The sequence below is a fragment of the Oryctolagus cuniculus genome, chromosome 2 (assembly GCF_051225735.1).
Source record: "Oryctolagus cuniculus isolate XC-2025 breed Fujian yellow rabbit chromosome 2, ASM5122573v1, whole genome shotgun sequence".
NCBI lineage: Eukaryota > Metazoa > Chordata > Mammalia > Lagomorpha > Leporidae > Oryctolagus > Oryctolagus cuniculus.
The window spans coordinates 136,665,441-136,685,510 of record NC_142868.1 but is presented as its reverse complement, the minus strand read 5'-3'; the positions used below and the strand labels follow the sequence as shown (position 1 = coordinate 136,685,510).

Below are 20,070 nucleotides of genomic sequence, written 5' to 3'. Positions count from 1 at the left end.
TGGGTTCACAAGCCCATATTTATATATGGGAATCAAGTAGTTTGTGTTGTTTGCTTTTTAGAAGGTAAGACACATTTCAATTAAGGGGGAAAGGATGATTTACTTAGTATCTGGAACCTTTATGATTGGCCTTTTTTTTTTTTTTTTTTTTTTTGACAGCAGAGTGGACAGTGAGAGAGAGAGAGAGAGAAAGGTCTTCCTTTTCCGTTGGTTCACCATCCAATGGCCGCCGCGGCAGGCGCGCTGTGGCCGTTGCACCGCACTGATCCAAAGGAAGGAGCCAGGTGCTTCTCCTGGTCTCCCATGGGGTGTAGGGCCCAAGCACTTGGGCCATCCTCCACTGCACCGCAGCACCGCGCTGATCTAGACTAGAACCCGGTGTGCCAGCGACTCAGGCGGAGGATTAGCCTAGTGAGCCGCGGTGCTGGCCTATGATTGGCTTTACTCATTGGGAAGAAAACAAAGCTTGATCTCTACCTCACATCATAAAATATTAAATGTTAGATTGATTAAACATCAAAATGTAAGAAAATAAAATTGTGAAGTTATAAAGAAAAGTTTAGGCAACTTAGGAAAATGTCATATAATTTCTGGGTGTGTATATTTCCAGGGGATGGAACGAGGCTTCCAAAACAAACAAAAACTCATAAGTCATAAGGAGAGGGATAGATTTATTATGTGAAACATTTAAGTTTATAATGGCAAAGACCCTCAAGAACAAAATACCAGTGGGGAAAACCAAAGGCACCATTTGACAAAGGGTCTGCATTTTTTCCTATAATAAGAAATGCCTCCTGGTAAGAAAAAGTCAGCTTACCAGAAACAGAAGCAAAGAGTGTAAAAAGGAGTTGTTTTTAGTGAAGAAATGCACTAGGCTAGTAGATGGAGAAGACGCTGACAGCTCCACACAGGAGATGGGAGAGATTCTTTCACTGCCTTTCAAATAGATAAAAATAAATGAACATTAAAAAATATGATATATATGATTTACTGGAAGGATTGTTGGGAAGTAAAGAAATGGCTGGTTAACATGTATATTTTTTGGGAAAAAACTTTTCCTGTTATGTGCAGATTACATTTTTGTGCATGTTTAAGTAAATATAAAGAAATGTATGGAGGAGCTTGTTGGCTTTTTCTGTTATTTTTGGCTTGTTGCCTCTAGCAGGATTTTTAGTTTGAAATGAAAATCAGTAGGTATCTTTAAAAAAAGACTTTTCTTAGGTGGTCCTGTGCTTATTTTAAGGAAACTTGGGTGCTAGGTAGAACTGTGGGAGGCTCAAGGTGGGTGGTGTGATTAGTGTACTATCCAAAAGGCAGAGCTTGCTGAGTTTTTCTTTCCGGATTTTGTCTGATGAGTTTTTTTTTTTTTTAAGATTTATTTATTTATTTGAAAGGCAGAGTTACAGGGAGAGATGAGAGAGAGAGAGAGAGGTCTTCTATCCACTGGTTCACTCCCCAAATGGCCCACGTGGCTGGAGCTGCGCCTATGCAAAGCCAGGAGCCAGGAGCTTCTTCCCGGTCTCTCACACGGGTGCAGCGCCCAGCACCTGGGCCATCCTCCGCTGCTTTCGCAGGCCACAGAAGGGAGCTGGAACCGGCGCCCATATGATTGAGTTTTCGTTAGTGTAGTAGGACTCTGTTCAGCAGATTAAAGCATTGGGGAAAACAATCTAACTTCTCTCAACCCAGTATTTTTCACGGGTAAAATGAGTATTAAAAGTGTCTATCACACAGGTCTTTTTATTTTGAAATGACCTATAAAAGGATTTTCAGAGGCTTAAACTTTTAGCTCAATAAGCCTTAGTTGAATTCTAATTTCCTGACATTTTGAGTGGCTACGGTATACAGCATGTCATTCCTACAGGGCCGACAAAAGGGTACAAGGTGCGAGGGGACAGGCACGCAGAATCTTCAAACCATACAAAGCATGAGGATATTAAGTGCCAGGTAAAGGTTATCGGGTTTAGTGCTGTCATCGAAGGCAGAAGTGATCAGGGGAGACTTCACGGAGGCGGCGAGGCAGTGCAGGTGTTAAGGGTAAGTGCGGAGGCAGGTCGAGAGGGCTCTTGGGTTCGCGGGAGCGCCCCCTTGCGGGAGCCGGCCGCGTTCCCACCCTCGGTACGCAGGCGCCGGCGCCCTGGGGCTCGCAGAGGCTGGAGGGGCGCATGCGTGTAGCTCTGTGGAGGCGGTAGCTTGTTCGGCGTCGGGACTGGAGGCTGAGGGCTAAACTGAGGCGCGAATGGGATCCGGCTGTTAGTCGGTAGGCATAGGTAGGACCGCTGTTTTGAGGGGAGCAGGGGGCTGGCACACGCGGGCCGTGGCGCGGGGGTCCGGAGCCGCTCCGGGAGCTCCGGGCCGACTATTGTATCTGTGTCGCAGCGACTGCGCACAAAATGGCGGCGGGCAAGCGGCGGGGGCGGGAGGAGGCCGGGGGACCCCCGGGATGGGGAGGGGAGCTGGGCGGCCCCGCGCCCGAGGTGCTGCGCTCACCGCCCGGGCGGGCCGGGCCGGGCCCTCGCGCGGGCCCCTGCCCTGGGAAGAGCCGCCCGGCGCCGGTGCGCCGAGGAGCGAGAAGAGACCTCTGGCGAGGCCGGGCGGCCCCCTCCCCAGCGGCGCGAGGCCTGCGGCGGCCGCGCGTAGCCTGACAGCCGCGGGAGCCCCGAGGAGGGAGGAGCCGTGGCTGTCGGGCACGAAGAGCGGTGGAGTTTGAGCCGAGCCCTTTGGCCCGCGACGTGGTGCAAGAAGCGATCGGAGAAGAGCGTGTTTCGGGGCTGGCCTTGAAAGGGGGAGGTTTCGAGCGAGCGGCTTCTGCGGGCCGGGGTGGCCTGAGCCTGCCCGGCGTGGGAGTGGGAGCAGCACAGGTGTCACCCGTGTGCGCGGCGCGGCTGCGGGCCCGGAGTCGTGGACGCGGGGCGTGAGCGATGGGTTTTTGTGGCATTGCGAGTTCGCGCCCGGTTCTTTTCCCGTGGGGAAAGTGTGTCCCACGTCCTGGAGAACTCGACGACGTCTGTGACAGATCTTTTGTTGTTGGAGGTAATTGCAAAAGAGGGAACCCACAGTGTTAACAGCATCTTGAATTGGGCTGGACTGGGGAGGCTGCTTCAATCTGGTTTTTCTTAAAAATCTTGAAATTCGTTCTCAGGCGGCGTTTCTAGATAGGGGACGGGAAAGGAGTTCTGAAGTCAAACTTGTCACCAGCTGCTTGTGTTGATGTAATTCATTCTCTAACCAGCTTTGGAGTTGTGTACAAAAAAAAAAACAAAAACAAAAACAAAAAAAACCTTTTCCCCTCATTTGTTGCAAAGGGTTAACTCAGTTTTCAAGATTGTTTTGTTTGCGGATGCAGATTTGGAATCAAAAATGGCACCCTGGAAAAATAAATTTGCCAGAAAAGATGTATTTAAGGAAATTTACGCAGAAAAATAAATGCATAAATAACATCACTTCAGAATTGCTTTCAATTTTGTTACTGATTTAGTAGTTTGAGACTCGCTGGGCTCGTGTGGCGTTTTTAAAAATTTTTTGACAGCATTTCGTATACATTTTATTTTATATTCTCATATTCTGTAATGGGTACTTCCAGGTAATTTTGTGGTATACAACGTGTACATACATCAAAATTTGCCAGGCCATTCCCTCCTTGGTCATTTGTGTTAGAACCAAGCTAAGGGTAGATATAAAACCGTTGGAAGAAATCAGAAAATTGCATTCGTTTTTCTAACTAGGTTTTAGAATGCATTTGTTCATGCTGTACATACCTATTGCCTTATGTATTGGTTATATTTGTAAATTTTTTGCATTTTATTACAGAGGGTTTGTACAGCGGAAACTGTAGTTTTGAAAAGACTCATAATCGTCTCTCTATACTTCATGGCTGCCTTAAAATTTTTCTCTTGGGTGCTTTTAAGAAGGTGATTTCTGTAAATTTTGTTTTTATGTAATGGAAGAAAATTAGAGACAAATGGTTTAGTGGAAAGCCAGTACGCTTTGGGAATCAGAGTATCTGGATTCAAATCCCTGTTTTAGTGTGCTTATGAGACTTAATTTTATTTCAGTCTTTTGAACTTTTGTTTCTTTATCTGTGAAATGGTGATGATAATACTTCCTGTTTGGGACTTTTTGCACTGTTAAGTGAGACAACCCACGGAAAAACTCCCATTCCATGGTGTACACTGGGTTCTTAATATATATTAGCCATTTTCTCTTAAATTTTAAAGTGTTGAGGTAGTGTATTTTGGTAGAAAATTGCAACCTGTGGATACACTTAATACGAAAGATCATCTAATTTAACTTTCATTAAAATATTCTGTGCTTCTATAGATGTGAAACATTTCCCTCTTGCAGTCCTTATCAAAATATTTTGTATCCATTTACTTACACAATTGTTAAAAATTGTTGTATCAGCCTCTGTGTCTGGTGTATATTAGATGCTCAGATGTTAAGTAAATGAACTTAGCTGGTAGTTTGCCATTGCCTGGACTTTTTCTACCATTACTTAATGTGTACCCATCAAAGATTGAATAAACTTGTCCACCTTAATAATGAAATGCTTTATATACTAGGAAACAGTGCTTTGAGTACCCTATACAGGAGCCAATGGATGGGGAAATGTGGTTTAGAGAGCCTCCAAATTGAAAACAACTGTTTAGCTAACACCAGTAAGCCCACATCTATATCTAACTTTTTTTTTTTTTTTAAGATTTATTTACTTATTTGAAAGAGTTAGAGAGAGAGAGAGAGAGAGAGAGATGGCTGCAATGGCCAGGGTTGGGCCAGGCCGAAACCATTTGGGTCTCCTTTATGGGTGACAGGGGCCCACGTATTTGGGCCATCTTTTGCTGCTTTCCCAGTCTGTTAGCAGGGAGCTGGATTGGAAGTGGAGCAGCTGGGACAAGAACTGGCAACCGCATGAGATGCCAGTGCACAGCTTTACCTGCTGTGCCATAATGCCTGCCCTAATATTTCTAACTTTTTTACTCTTTCAGCGTTGTTTTGTACTGAAATTTTTGGATAAAAATGAAAGAAAAATAAGTAAATGATGGATGAGAACAATGGGAAGAAACAATGGTGAGGAAAAGGCAGGGTATAGAAATAAAACACAGCTGTAACAATGAAAGTCAAGCATAACAAGGGTTTTGAATTGAAAATAAAGAGCCAGAAGCATAGGAGAAATAGCTTTAAGATACAAATATTTTCATAGTGGTTACCTTGGGATCCATCGATTTTAGATTATTTTTCAGTTCTTTTTGAACTTTCTGATATTTAATCCAAAATATATTGATTATCCCAGTTTTTATTAAGTGTTTATACTTTTAACTGTCTTGTTTCCATAAGTCTTCTTATTGAACTTTCAAATAAATTTTCTAGTGTTTTTCTGGGTGTAACTTGCTGACTTTCTTTTCTATTGAACTTTTTACAAAAAATTTTGTTACAGAAAATTTTAAACATGCACAAAAGTAGAATTATGTAGTGGTTCACTCATGCTACCTATCAACTTCAGTAATTAAAAGCTAATAGTTAATATCTGTCTCTGCCTCTCACCTTATTTTTAAGCAAATTGTATACATTTCATCAATGTAGTGTAAAATTTTTTCTAAAATACTTAGGAGAAACATGTTAGTCAGATCTAAAATAACTAATTGCTAACAATAACTCAATAATTGCATGGATTTTTTTTGTTGTTGTTGTTACTTATTTGGGAGTCAGAAGTATAAGTCCCATCTCTAGTTCACATCCCAAATTCCCTCTGTGGACCCTGGCTGGGGCTAGGGCCGGGGCTAAGATTTAGGGTGGAGCTGGGGAGTTGGAATCTCAGTCTAGGTCTCCTAATTGAGAGTCAGAGACCCAGGTACCTGAACCATCACTGCTTTGTATATCAGACAAAGTCTATATTAGCAGAAAGCCGGAGTCAGGAACTAGAGGCAGGTATTAACCCAAACACTCCAGTGTGGGATGTGACCATCTTAACTGCTAGACCAAATGCATGCATCTTAATAATAAATCTTTTTAAAAATTTTTGTATTTACTTTTATTTATTTGACAGGTAGAGTTACAGACAGTGAGAGAGAGAGAGAGAGACAGAGACAGAGAGAGGCAGGCAGAGAGAAAGGTCTTCTCTCCATTGGTTCACTCCCCAAACGGCCACAATGGCTGGAGCTATGCCGATCCGAAGCCAAGAGCTAGGTGTTTCTTCCTGGTCTCCCATGTGGGTGCAGGGGCCCAAGCACTTGGGCCATCCTCCACTGCCTTCCCAGGCCACAGGAGAGAGATGGACTGAAAGAGGAGGAACCAGGACTAGAACCCGGTGCCCATATGGGATGTTGGCGCCGCAGGCGGAGGATTAATCAAGTGAGCCACAGCGCCGGGCCCTAATAATAAATCTTTAATATCATATATTCAGATAGTATTCAGATTTCCCCAGCTGTATCTCATCCACCATGTAGAAACACAAAATTTCCATAAAATTTGTTGAGGTCAGGCTCTGTGTAAGGTGTACAATGAAAGCAACTTGTTGATAATTGGTAAATATAGCTCCTAAGACTATTTATAAGCTCCCCACCTTGTGTGTGTTGAAGAAAACTTTGCTTTTTATATATTGATTTATAAATAATATTTTGTTTCATCAGCATCTGAATCCATCAGTTTCAATAGGACTTTAAAAAATGTATTCAGTAGTTAGAATTTTTTAATTAACAAGTGTGTTCTGCTAGACCTCAATTTAGGATACACTGAAGACAAGTGAAAGTGAGCAGTTAATTTCCTTATCTAGTATATTGTGATTTTCAGATTTGCCCACGTCTTAAAGGAACAAACACCCACCTCGTTAAGTAAAGCATTTTGTTTTATGTTTTTTGAGTACCTATTGTCTGTCAGGAGATATAATTTCAAGTAATCCTCACAACATTTAAAAAAATTAATTTGTTATTTATTTGAAAGGTAGAGACAGAGATCATCCATTCATCAGTTTACTTCCCCAAGTGGCTGGAGCTGAGCCAGGCTGAAGCTGGGTTTTCATTGGAGTGACAGGGATCCAACTACTTCAGTCATCACCTGCTGACTCCCAGGGTGTGCATTAGCAGAAGCTGGAATTGGAAGCAAATTCGGGACTGGAACCCAAGCACCCTTTCGTTTTATTTTTCTTTCAAGATTTATTTTATTTATTTGAAAGGCAGAGAGTTAAGAGGGAGAGAGAGAGAGAGAATCTTCTATCTCCTCAGATGGCTGCAGCGGCTGTCCAAGGCTGGGCTAGGCTGAAGCCAGGAACCAGGAGCTAGGAGCTTCTTCAGGTCCTCCACATTGGTACAAGGACTCAAGCACTTGGACCATCTTCTGTTGCTTTCCTAGGCTCATTAGCAAGGAGCTGAATCAGAAGTGGAGCAGCTGGGACTCGAACTGGTACCCATATGGGATGCCAGCATTGCAGGCGGTAGCCTAACCTGCTATGCCACAGCATGGCCCCGATATTCAGATATTTTTGAATGCTCTTTTGTTGAAACTATTAAGATAGTTCTTTGAACTATTCAGTTACTGGCCCTGAACCCAGGTACTCTAATAGGGTGTATGGGCATCCCAAGCTGTATCTCCAAATTCTTGGCTTACTTCACAACATTCTAAATGAGTACTGTTTATATTTCCATGTTCACTTGTTGGATTGAAGTTTGGGTTAATCAGTTGGCTCATGGTCACACTGTTAGCAAACAGGAAGACCAGAATTAAAATGCAGATGAAGGACCTGCATTTCAAAAATCACTATACCGTACTGTTTCTCTAAAGCCGAATTAATAGTGATAAATTTTACTTACGGGAGTAAACCAATTTTGCATGAAGTCATTTGCTGGCACCCCTCCTAGCAGGGTGGGTATCTTCAGATTAGTGGAAATTTCCCCAAAGATCAAATTATTAGGAATTGCATAATGGACTGAATAATAGTCAATAGGGAGGCCAGCGCCGCGGCTCACTTGGCTAATCCTCCGCCTGCGGCGCCTGCACCCGGGCTCTAGTCCTGGTCGGGGCGCCGGATTCTGTCCCGGTTGCCCCTCTTCCAGGCCAGCTCTCTACTGTGGCCCGGGAAGGCAGTGGAGGATGGCTCAAGTGCTTGGGCCCTGCACCTGCATGGGAGACCAGGAGGAAGCACTTGGCTCCTGGCTTCGGATCAGCACAGTGTGCCGGTCGTGTCGGCCATTTTGGGGGGTGAACCAACGGAAAAGGAAGACCTTTCTCTTTCTCTCTCTCTCTCTCACTAACTCTGCCTGTCCAAAAAAAAAAAAAAAAAGTAGTCAATAGGGAGGCAACATAAGAAGGACCAAATCCAAAAGTGTGTTTGGAGCTGATGTTCTTTGTTATGTTGCAGATTGTCTGCCTCTTGCCATGCTTGTGTGTATTCTTTTTTTTTTTTTTTTAAGATTTATTTATTTGAAAGGCAGTTAAAGGGAGAGACAGAGACACAGACACAGACAGAGAGCGAGCGAGCGAGAGAGAGAGAGAGAGCGCGCTTCCTTCTGCTGGTTCATTCCCCAAATAGCTGAAGTGGCCAGGGCTGGGCCAGGCTGGAGGCAGGAGCCGGGAGCTTCATTCAGGTCTCCCACATGAATAGCAGAGGCCCAAGCAGTTGGGTCATCTGCTGTTTTCCCCTGGGCACATTAGCAGGGAGCTGGATCAGAAGTGGAACAGCCGGGAATTGAACCCATGTCTATCTGTGATACCTGCATTGCAGGCAGCACCTTTACCTGCTATGCCACAATGCCAGCTCCATTTATAGTATTTTTGACTTTGTGTACAGTTAAGAAGTTACATGGTCATAAAATGTTTGTTCACTGGGCCGGCACTGTGGCGCAGTGGGTTAAAGCCCTAGCCTGCAGCGCCAGCATCCCATATGGGCACTGATTCAAGTCCCAGCTGATCCACTTTCCAATCCAGCTCTCTGCTATGGCCTGAGAAAGCAGTGAAGATGGCCCAAGTCCTTGGCCCCTGCACCTGCGTGGGAGACCTGGAAGAGGCTCCTGGCTCCTGGCTTCACATCAGCTTAGCTTTGGCCGTTGCAGTCATTTGGGGAGTGAACCAGTGGAATGGAAGACCTCTCTTTCTCTGGCTCTACCTCTCTCTGTAACTCTGTCTTTCATAGAAATAAAATAATTCTTTTAAAAAATAATATATTAACAAGGTTCAAAAGTCAGTATATCTAAAAAAATTCGGTCATTAACATATTTTTAATGAAAATTAGCTCCAGGTGATAGGGTAATTCCTTTTTGCACCCCCTTTCCTAAATTATTTTATAGTACTTGTAAGTTGCATATGTTGTGGTCCTTTATCCCTGAATAATGTGTCTGTGTCTGTCTGTCTTTTCTTTTTTTTTTTTTTTTTGACATGCAGAGTGGACAGTGAGAGAGAGAGACAGAGAGAAAGGTCTTCCTTTGCCGTTGGTTCACCCTCCAAGTGATCAGCACCACGCTGATCCAATGTCAGGAGCCAGGTACTTCTCCTGGTCTCCCATGGGGTGCAGGGCCCAAGGACTTGGGCCATCCTCTCTGCACTCCCAGGCCACAGCAGAGAGCTGGCCTGGAAGAGGGGCAACCGGGACTAGAACCCGGTGTGCCGGCGCCGCAAGGCGGAGGATTAGCCTAGTGAGCCGAGGCGCCGGCCCGAATAATGTGCATTTCTAAAAATGGGGTATTTGCATTCATAGTCATAGTACAAAGACCTGCTTCAGTAAATTTAACATAAAATTCTTCCATCTACTATTTTTATTTCAGTTTTGTCAGTTGACTGAGTGGTGTTCATTGTAGCATTCCCCCCACCCCACCCCAGCAGGATTATTCTAGGATCAAATACTGTATTTAATTGTTAGATTTCTTTAGTTTTCTTTATGCTGGAATTTTTAAAAAATATTTATTTATTTGAAAGTCAGAATTACACACAGAGAGGGGAGAGGCAGTGAGAGGTCTCCTATCCGATGGTTTACTCCCCAGTTGGCCGCAATGGCTGGACCTGCGCTGATCTGAAGCCAGGAGCCAGGAGCTTCCTCTGGGTCTCCCACGTGGGTGCAGGGGCCCAAGGACTTGGGCCATCTTCTGCTGCTATCCCAGGCCATAGCAGAGAGCTGGTGGGAGATGGAGCAGCCGGATCTCAAACCGGGGCCCATATGGGATGCTGGTGCTTCAGGCCAAGGCGTTAACCCACTGCACCACAGTGCTGGCCCCAGCTGGGATTTTTTTTTTAAAAAGATTGATTTATTTGTTTGAAAGGCAGAGTTACAGAGAGCAGAGGCAGAGAGAGGGAAGGAGGGAAGGGGGGAAGGGTCCTCTATCTGCTGGCCCACTCCCCAGAAGGCTGCAATAGCTGGAGCTGTGCCAGGAGCCTCCTCTGGGTCTCCCACATGGGTGTAGGGGGCCCAAGGACTTGGGCCATCCTTACTGCTTTCTCAGGCCATAGCAGAGAGCTGGATCAGAAGTAGAGCAGCCAGGACTTGAACCAGTGCCCACGTGGGATGCCAGCACCACCACAGCACTGACCCCTAGGCTGGAATGTTTTGATAGCTTGCTTCTTCTGTTTTGTGAGGTTGACTTCAATACATTTTGCTATTTTTAATATAACATTTCTCATTTGGGTTTGCTAATGTTTCTTCTTGAATACATTCAAATTATGCATTCCTGTTACATAAGTGATGATAGGTCCCCAGAGTATCACTCCTCCATGAATGATAATATTGTTTGGTCATGTGTTTAGTTAAAATGTGTGCTGTGGAGAGACATTTTAAGATTTCCCTCTGGATATAACATCTATTCATAATCCTTACTTGAAACATTTTTTATTGGATGGTTCCAAAATGATAATTTTCCAACTCCATCTTTTCCTCTACATTTACAGACAGGAACTGAGAATTCAGTAAGAACCTTTCTCTTTTCTACTGATTGATTCTTCGGTATGGACTTAGGGACTCCTGGATTTATGAGTCTTTATTACTGTTACGTTCTTGCTTTTTCCCCACTTCATATCTGTGTTGTCTTCCACGGTGAGGGCCTTAGTTCCTAAAGCATTTACTTACTTGCTGAGTCTTACCATAATACATTAAAGTAGTTTCACTATTTCTTCATCCATCTCACTACCCAAAACAATAGCTAAGAATGGAAATTTGTTGTTTATCCTTTCCTCCTGCTTCACTAAAAATGAAGGTGTATAGATTGAATAGTGGTTTCATAAATCACTTGGATTAGTTTCCTTTTTTTTTTTAAAGATTTATTTTATTTGAAAGAGTTATACAGAGAAGCAGAGAGAGAGAGAGTCTTCCATCTGATGGTTCACTCCCCAATTGGCCGCAGTGGCTGGAGCTGCGCCAATCCGGAGCTAGGAGCTTCTTCTGGGTCTCCCATGTGGGTGCAGGGGCCCAAAGACTTGAGCCATCTTACACTGCTTTTTTTAGGCCATTAGCAGAGAGCTGGATGGGAAGTGGAGCAGCCGGGTCTCAAACCGGCACCCATATGGGATGCTGGCACTTCAGACCAGGGTGTTAACCTGCTGAGCCACAGCACGGCCCCTGGATTAGTTTTCTTTTCCCAATCAGTGGGTTGTGGTATTTAGTGGAAATATGATTGAATTAATTTGCTTTCAGTTTTGGGTGTTTCTTTATCCTTACTGATTTAATTTTTTAAGCATTTCTATTTGTTCTCTTAAAAACAGACACACATCTCCCATACACTGATTCACTTTCAAATGATTAAAGCTGGGAACTCAGTTCAGGTCTTCCACATGGGTGGTGGGAACTCAAATATTTGAGTCATCACCTGCTGCCTCCCAGGGTATCCATGAGCAGGAAGCTTGAATCAGAGTGGTGGGGGGGCTTGAATCCAGGTACTCTGATATGGACTATGGGTATCCCAAGTGGTATCTTAACTACTAGACCAAGAATCTGCCACTATAATTATGTCCTGTGTTGGGCATTCTGCTGCACAACAGTAGAACAGATGGGGTGTGTGTGTGTGTGAAGGGGGAGGATTGTAGATTGTTAACACAGTTCCAAAGGTTAAAACAGTAAGGGGCACCACAGATTAAGCCACTGTTTGCAACATCAACATCCCGTATCGGAATGCTTGTTTGAGTCTCCCGTTTGGTTTCCTGATGTGCCTGGGAAGGCAGCAGAAGATAAACTAACTGCCTGGACCCCTGCTAGCCATGTGGGCAGTGGGGGAGGTCTAACTTCATCATTTTTATTATTCTTCCTGTGTTTCTTATAATCATGAGCATATACTTGTGTATGTGTGTTTTAATATTTCCTTTTTACACAAAATATAGTTTACCATGTATGTTCTTTTCTATTTTGTAAAGATTGCTTTTGGGCATTTTTAAAGTAAAATTTATTTATTTATTTGGAAGGCAGAATTACATAGAGAAAGGGAGAGACAGGGAGATCTTCCATATGCTGGTACACTCCCCAGATGTCTGCCATGGCTAGGGCTGAGCCGAGTAAAAGCCAGGAGCTTCTTCCTGGTCTTCTACATGGATACAGGGGCCTGAGTGCAGGCAGCAGCATTACCTACTATGTCACAATGTGGGTCCCCATTTTTGGAGTTTTTAAAAGCATTTAGTTGGGTAGTTTAAATATGCTTACTTGAAGATTCTGGAGTCCACTTTAGGCAGATGGGACTTTTTTTTGGCTCATGCCTCCATGAATGAAACTAAAAATGACAAAGAAGGCAAAGATGCAGTTAGGCCTCAAAAACAGTTGGAACTGGGTATTGAATGCCTTCAATATTGTGTTTACCTCTTGGACCTACTTAACTTTCATATAATGGTTTATTTTGTTTCAGTGCTGTGCTTTCTCAGTAAGGCAGTAAATCTGGCTGTGAACACTACTTGAGTTTTATAAATTTCCGCATATCTTCTAATTTATAGTTTAAAAAGATACCGGAGAGCACTTCTTTATTTCAACTTGGCTCTTGAACTAATCTATTATATTTATTAGGGGTGGTAATGTAGGCAGAATCACCAGTGCATATCTTTAGGGGAGCATCATTTACAATGAATACAATACTGTACTTCAGAAATTCTTAAAAGGACTGGTGCTGTGGCTTAGTAGGTTAGGCCTCCCCCTGTGGCTCTGGTGTCCCATATGTGCACCAGTTAGTGTCCCAGCTGTTCCTGTTCCGATCCAGCTCTCTGTGTATGGCCTGGGAAAGCAGAGGAAGATGGCCCAGGTGCTTGGGCGCCTGCACCTTTGTGGGAGGCATGGAAGAAGCTCCTGGTTCCTGGTTTCAGATCAGCTCAGCTCCGGCCATTGTGGCTTTTGGGGAGTGAACCAGCAGGTGGAAGACCTTTCTCTCTGTCTCTCCGTCTGTCTGTAACTCTACCTCTAGAATAAATAAAGTCTGTAAATAAATAAAACCCACCCTATTTAAAAAAAAAAAAAAGAAATCCATTTTATATTTGAAGTGATATGCTCCTAAAAATAAAAAGGTGTATCTGATTATACTCAACCCATTTATTGTTTTCCTGGAAATTCATTGCCTTATGGAGTTGTTACTATCTGGTTCTTAAAGTGATTTGTTCCAGCATTGTACATTAATAGAAGTTACTTTTTTTTCAGAAAGAAGTTCATGGTGTTTGTCCATCCTTTGAGGTAGCAGTAAAGTTTGTGATGCCCTTCAAGATGCTAAATAAACGTTGTAATTGTCTGCCTGTTAGCTTTCTGTTTCTTTGGCCATTTTATTTGCCAAATATTTGAGTCATCACCTGTGCATATGGGATGCCGGCACTGCAGGGGCGGCTTTTACCCGATATACCACAGCTCTGGTCCCTGGCCATTTTCTTGAGGCACCACATTTTGGCATTTTAATTTCTAAGAGGGTACTCTACCCACAGTTGTAGCACTTCTGGAATTATGAGTTGTGTGAAACTCGAGGTAGAAAAGAGTTGGCAGAGTGGATATGTGGTCTGTTTCCATAGTGGGAGAGATTAACAGATGGATGGACAGTTAAACTGAAGAAAAACACAGAATGACATGTTAGGTTCTTGATTGATGAACAATTGGATTCCTGTGTTAACTGGCCATTGTAATAATAGCATTCTTAAGTGCCAAAGTGGATTTATGTACTATACGACAAGCAGTGCTCTAACAAAGTAGCACCAAATGAGGTATATGAATGTAATACCTAGAAAAATGTTAATGGTAGTTTTCCCTTTGTAGTAAGATTATGTAAAACTTTTTATTCTTTTCCACATGTCATAAGGGCCATTTTTTCTTTTGGGGGTTGTGAGTAATGGATGCATTATTATTATTATTTTTTTTTTTAGAGAAAAGCTGTAAAACTTACATTCTGTGTAGCTGGAATACAGCATGGAAGGAATATTGAGGGAAGATTGATTGTTTTTAGATTTTATTTATTTATTTGAAAGAGTTACACAGAGAGAGGAGAGGCAGAGAGAGAGAGAAAGGTCTTCCATCTGCTGGTTCACTCCCCAATCGGCTGCAACGGCCAGAGCTGTGCCAAGAGCCAGGAGCTTCTTCTGGGTCTCCCACATGGGTGCAGAGGCCCAAGGACTTGGCCATCTTCCATTGCTTTCCCAGGCCATAGCAGAGAGCTAGATCAGAAGTGTAGCAGCTAGGACTTGAACTGGCGTCCATATGGGATGCCGGCACTGCAGGCCGTGGCTTTCCCCACTACGCCACAGCACCAGCCCCGGAAGATGTATGTACTTTTGTGATCTTGCTTGCTAACTGCTTTCCGGGGTTTTACTTAATCTGTAAACTGGGATTCTTTTGCTCTCCGGGTTTTTGTAAAGCTCAAGTGAGATAATGTTAAAATGCTTTGTAAACCATGAAGTACAATAAAGTCCAAGTGATACAAATCTCTTTATTATGAGTCTAGTGGAGCCATTATGATCTGGCTAATTTATTGATGGTGTTTCTAGATTCTGAAATCTTAGGTCTGTCAACATCTAAAGAACTAAAGACTCCCTTCCAGAAGACTGCATCAAAATAATAGGCAGTTCTTGATTTTCTTTGATAGTGGACATCTCAAATACTTCATGGGATCTAGTAGTGATAGCTTTTTAATCTTTTAAGCCATTTCTTCATGCCTGCCTATTTCTGTTGTGTGCTTATAAAATTTTTATGATTGTCATTGAATATTTCTTGTAGAGTGACAATTTTTGGTTCTTAAAAGGACACAGAAGAGAATTCTTTTGGGACTTTAAATATTTGAAAAATAGGGGGAGAGACAAAAACAGATCTTCCATCTGTTGGTTCACTTCCCAAATGCTTACCATCATTGGGGCTGGACCTGGTCAAAGCTGGGACCTGAGTCTCCCAGATGGGTGGCAGGGACCTAATTACTTGAGCTCTTATTTATTGCCTCTCAGGATTACATTAGTAGGAAGCTGGAATTGGGAGTGAATTTGGGACATGAATCTAAGCACTGCAATATGGGATGTGGGCATCCCCAGAGGTGTCTTTTTGTTGTTTAAGATTGATTTATGTTCATTCATTTTCAAGGCAGAGAGAGATGCAAGTGTTCAAGTGGCAGCTTAACCATCTGAGCTACTACATATGCACCATCCCCGCCCTGGGGTGGGGGAATTTAAACTGTTAATTGTCAAAATAGTTCATAGGTGCAAAATGTTTTATTTATTTATTTATTTATTTTTGACAGGCAGAGTGGACAGTGAGAGAGAGACAGAGAGAAAGGTCTTCCTTTTTTTTTTTTTTTTTTTGGTTGCAAAATAATTTACTAAAGGCACTTTTGTTAAACATCAAACTGATAATTTGTTACTGATAAGGTATGTCATCGTAAACATAACAAAGTGATTTCAGGAGATACATGGCTAGTAGAAAAACAGTACAATTTTTTCATAAGCGACAGCGAGAAAGGTCTTCCTTTGCCGTTGGTTCACCCTCCAATGGCCGCCACTGCAGGCGTGCTGCGGCCGGTGCACCACACTGATCTGAACCAGGAGCCAGGTACTTCTCCTGGTCTCCCATGGGGTGCAGGGCCCAAGTACTTGAGCCATCCTCCACTGCACTCCCTGGCCACAGCAGAGAGCTGGCCTGGAAGAGGGGCAACCGGGATAGAATCCGGCGCCCCGACCGGGACTAGAAGCTGGTGTGCCGGCGCCGCAAGGCGGAGGATTAGCCTAGTGAGCCACGGCGCCGGCCACAAAATGTTTTGTGACGATTAAATAAATACCCTGTTTTTGAAAAATATTAAATACTCAAAAATGAAATGTCACTTGAAATAGCAGATAATATAGTTATGATTCTAACCAGTGTTTGATTTTGCCCCCCATCACACTTTCTTGCACAGGAATAGAAGAAACTGTTCCAGAACATGAGTTTGTGCTCAGTGATCGCTTTAAGTATTTTATTGGCTGTATGTTTTTTTTTTAAGTTTTATTATATTTATTTGAAAGGCAGCATTTAAGAGCGAGCTAAGTTCAATCTACTATTTGCTACTCAAATGACCACAAGAGCTGGGGCTGGGCCAGGCTTAAGCCAAGAGCTTGGAACTCCCTCAGAGTCTTCCACATGGGTGGCAGGGGACCAAGCACTTGGATCATCTTCTACAGCTTTTCCAGGCACATTTAACAGGGAGCTGGATCAGAAATGGAGAAGCTGGGACTCAAACCAGTGCCTATATGGGACACTAGTATCACAGGTGGCAGATTAACCCACTGTGCCCAATGCCAGTCCATTTTTATTGATTTCTGTAAGTATCTTATTTAATTAGGAATACGATTCTATTTTAAACCCTTTATTTAATTGCAGCTTTTTTCTAAAATTGAGGGTTAAAAACTAAGAGCTCAACTCAGGCTTTTCCAGGTTAGTTTAGTAATTCCCTGAGTTCACTGTCTATAAATTCCTCTGAATGAACAAAGCTGAATATGATCAGAACTCCTTGGTTAAATTAAAAGGGGTTTTATAATAACTGTCTTAACTTGTTTTGTTGTTTTCTAGGTGTTATGCCAAGTTCACCATTGTATTTTTGTTTATTATCTTTGGTCAGATTGTTTCAGGTTTTACCATAATGATTCTCTAAAGGCAAAAAATTTATTTTCTTCCTTTTTTACTTTCTTTGCTTTTAAAGATTTATTTATTTGAAAATCAGAGTTAAGGACAGGAGAGAGAGAGATTGATATCGGTATTGATATCGATCTTTGCGTTTGCTGATTCACTCCCCAGATGCCACTATAGCCAAACCAAAGCCAGGAGCTTCATCCAGGTTTCCCTTGTGTGTGGCAGTAGCCCAAGTACTTGGGTTATCTCTTGCTGCTCTCCCCAGGGCATTAAGAGGAAGCTGGATCAGAAATGGAACAGGGACTGGTACACATAGGGGATGCCAGCATCGTAGGTGGTGGCCTTACCTACTATGCCACAGTGCCAGCTCTGAGTTTATTTTCTTCAGTATGACATGACCCAATTCTTAATCAGAGGTTTCTTATTGAGAATCTTTTGCTTGTTTCTCTTCTTTTACTTTGTTCATTTCACACAAAAAATATTTTTCCATCGAAAGATAGAATGAAACAAAGATAGTGAAATATTGAACTACTTAATACTTGATAAAATGTCAGGTAGCAGAGAAAGGTATGAGAAATAATCAAAATTTGATTTTAGACTCAGATCTGAATTTACTGTGTACACATTGTTGTTAATCACACAAAATTAGCTGATTCTGGTTTTTGTTAGACCTTGGTGTGATATGTTAGGTTGAGAATCATAAAGTCATTTTCAATAGCCAATATTGATTGTTTTATACTGCCCCTCAGTTTTTGTTATCTGTTAAAACAGTCATGCCTAATATTTAACACTTAAAGTTTTTATTTAACACTGAAATTTTTCAAACACAGAAAAAAGCAAAGGAAGAGTAATCTTATGGACCCATCACTCAGCTTCCAGAACTCATTTATTTTTATTTTTTTTTATTTTTATTTTTATTTTTTGACAGGGAGAGTGGACAGTGAGAGAGAGAGACAGAGAGAAAGGTCTTCCTTTTCCGTTGGTTCACCCTCCAATGGCCGCCGTGGCCAGCGCACTGCGCTGATCCAATGTCAGGAGCCAGGTACTTCTCCTGGTCTCCCATGGGGTGCAGGGCCCAAGCACTTGGGCCATCCTCCACTGCACTCCCGGGCCACAGCAGAGAGGGCCTGGAAGAGGGGCAACCGGGACTAGAACCCGGTGTGCCGGCGCCACAAGGTGGAGGATTAGCCTGGTGAGCCGCGGTGCCAGCCCAGAACTCATTTTTATTAGTTCCTTATTAAACTTTTCTTATCCACCTCCAGATGCTCTATAGATTACAAAAAAGAAAATATCTAACACGCCTTATTCCACTTGTTAAGCATCTGAATCTGTAACATGACATGTTAATGCCAGTGGCTGTATCTAGATACGTGTAGATTAAAGCTCATAATAGCCAAGCAAAAGCTGTTAGTTGCAGAATGAATTGAGATGGATGCCAGGTTTAGTCATGAAAGCTTTTAAAAGGGTGGTGGTAAGGAGAAAAAGTACATATGAGAAGTATTGACAGCAATGCATAGAATTTTATAAATAGGTAAAAATGGAGAATAAAATTTTGCTGAACTTGGATAACTAAAAGGAACTGGTGTAGAGACAGAGAAGAGGAGGATTGAGAAATGATTGTTTTTGGAGACAGTTTAAAAGCTGACAAAAGCAGTAGTAGATGGGTTTCTAACAAAAATTTTCTTCATAGATTATTTCATAAGATGGTCTTGATGTTACAGTAGATTTGAGCATTTTAACTGATGCTTTATTTTGGACTAGAATGTCATGGTTTTGTCAAGACAAACATAGGCAGTTTAAAAATTTACTTATAATTTGTATCATTGCAGCACAGTTGTCTCATCCTAAGGTATTCAGAAACTATTTTCACAGTATTCTAACTTTCCTAAAATTTGATAAACATGTTTATTAAGACCTTGTTTTCTGAAAACTAATTTTTTCCTAGTTCCTGTAAAAGATATTATCGTACACAACTGAAGCGTTCATTGCCTCTCCCAGAAATCCTTTTCTGATAGGTTAGCATTGCTATATTGACAAACTATACTGTAGTTCATATACTTTGTTTTTCCTGTTAGATTACTAACACTTTGTAGGGATCATGTTTTATTTATCTTTGAAAATTTAGGAACTAAAATAGTGACTGTTTTGTTAGGCTCTCAAAAAATGTTTAATAAGCTGAAAGAGTAATTCTGAGCTCATTCCTTTCCACTAAAGCCAAAAAGAAGGGGGAAAGGAGGAACCCATGATTATTTATCTCCCCACTTCATCTTCTAGTGGCATGTGTACAGGTTTGGAACCTTACAGGAAGAGCTTTCTAAACTACATTGCCTATTAAATGTTCCTCCTTGTCAAAATCAATCAAAAACACAGCTGAATGTAAAAAAATGATGATAGCAGCAAGCATCAGACATGTTGTTGTATAGGAAGGCAGTAGCTAAAAACTGGATGAGAGAGTGGAGTGGTAGCTAGGGAGTTGTCTTGGTTACATGGTTTAATCTAAGCATTGAAGGCCTACATTCCAAAACCTCTAAACAGGGTTTCTTAACGATTTTGGGTCATAGGCCTTTTTGAAAATTAAATCAGTCTCAGTTTGGATTTAATTCTGCCTGCCTCCCACCCCCAACCCCAAACACATTTCTTGTCTTGCTGTACTTTCTGTTTTCAGCATTAACAACTTGCCCTCTAATTTTTGTCTTCAAATTCTAAAGTTTCCTTCCAACCCAGAGGGGATTGTCATATCTTTTCTGTGTGGTTAGTTACTAACTCTGGCCATTAAAAGCCATTCTGTACCATAGCTTGTCCTCTGGATGTATTCAAAAGTTCTTGTAGAACCCCAATTGATTATTTTTTTATTTTAAGCTTTATTTCTCCCTTGAGCAGTGGATGCTCCATACTCAGTGTAGACAGAATAAGAAAAATGAAAAACTCAAAATTTCTATACCAAAGTACATGTCAGGAAGTATTCATTTTAAAAAGTTAAATGTAATGGTCCAGCATTGTGGTGTAGTGGTTACCTTTGGCATGGGCATCCTATGTAGGTGCTGGTTTGAGTCCCAGCTGCTCCACTT

At 42.3% G+C, this 20,070-nt stretch overlaps 1 protein-coding gene across 30 annotated transcripts in view; it reads left to right on the top strand.

Annotated features, from left to right (window-relative positions):
• The window catches only part of ZNF638 (zinc finger protein 638), a 166,219-nt gene that overhangs the window by 49,062 nt on the left and 97,087 nt on the right, over positions 1 to 20,070 (top strand). For 5 of the 30 annotated variants that reach the window (XR_016230293.1, XM_070068952.2, XM_070068950.2 and 2 more), the window contains exon 1: positions 2,121 to 2,260. The exons of 10 other annotated variants lie outside the window; for them this stretch is intronic. The gene's annotated coding sequence lies outside the window, so the exon portion shown is untranslated. 15 more of the 30 variants (XR_016230292.1, XM_070068951.2, XM_070068949.2 and 12 more) reach the window with 7 other exon arrangements.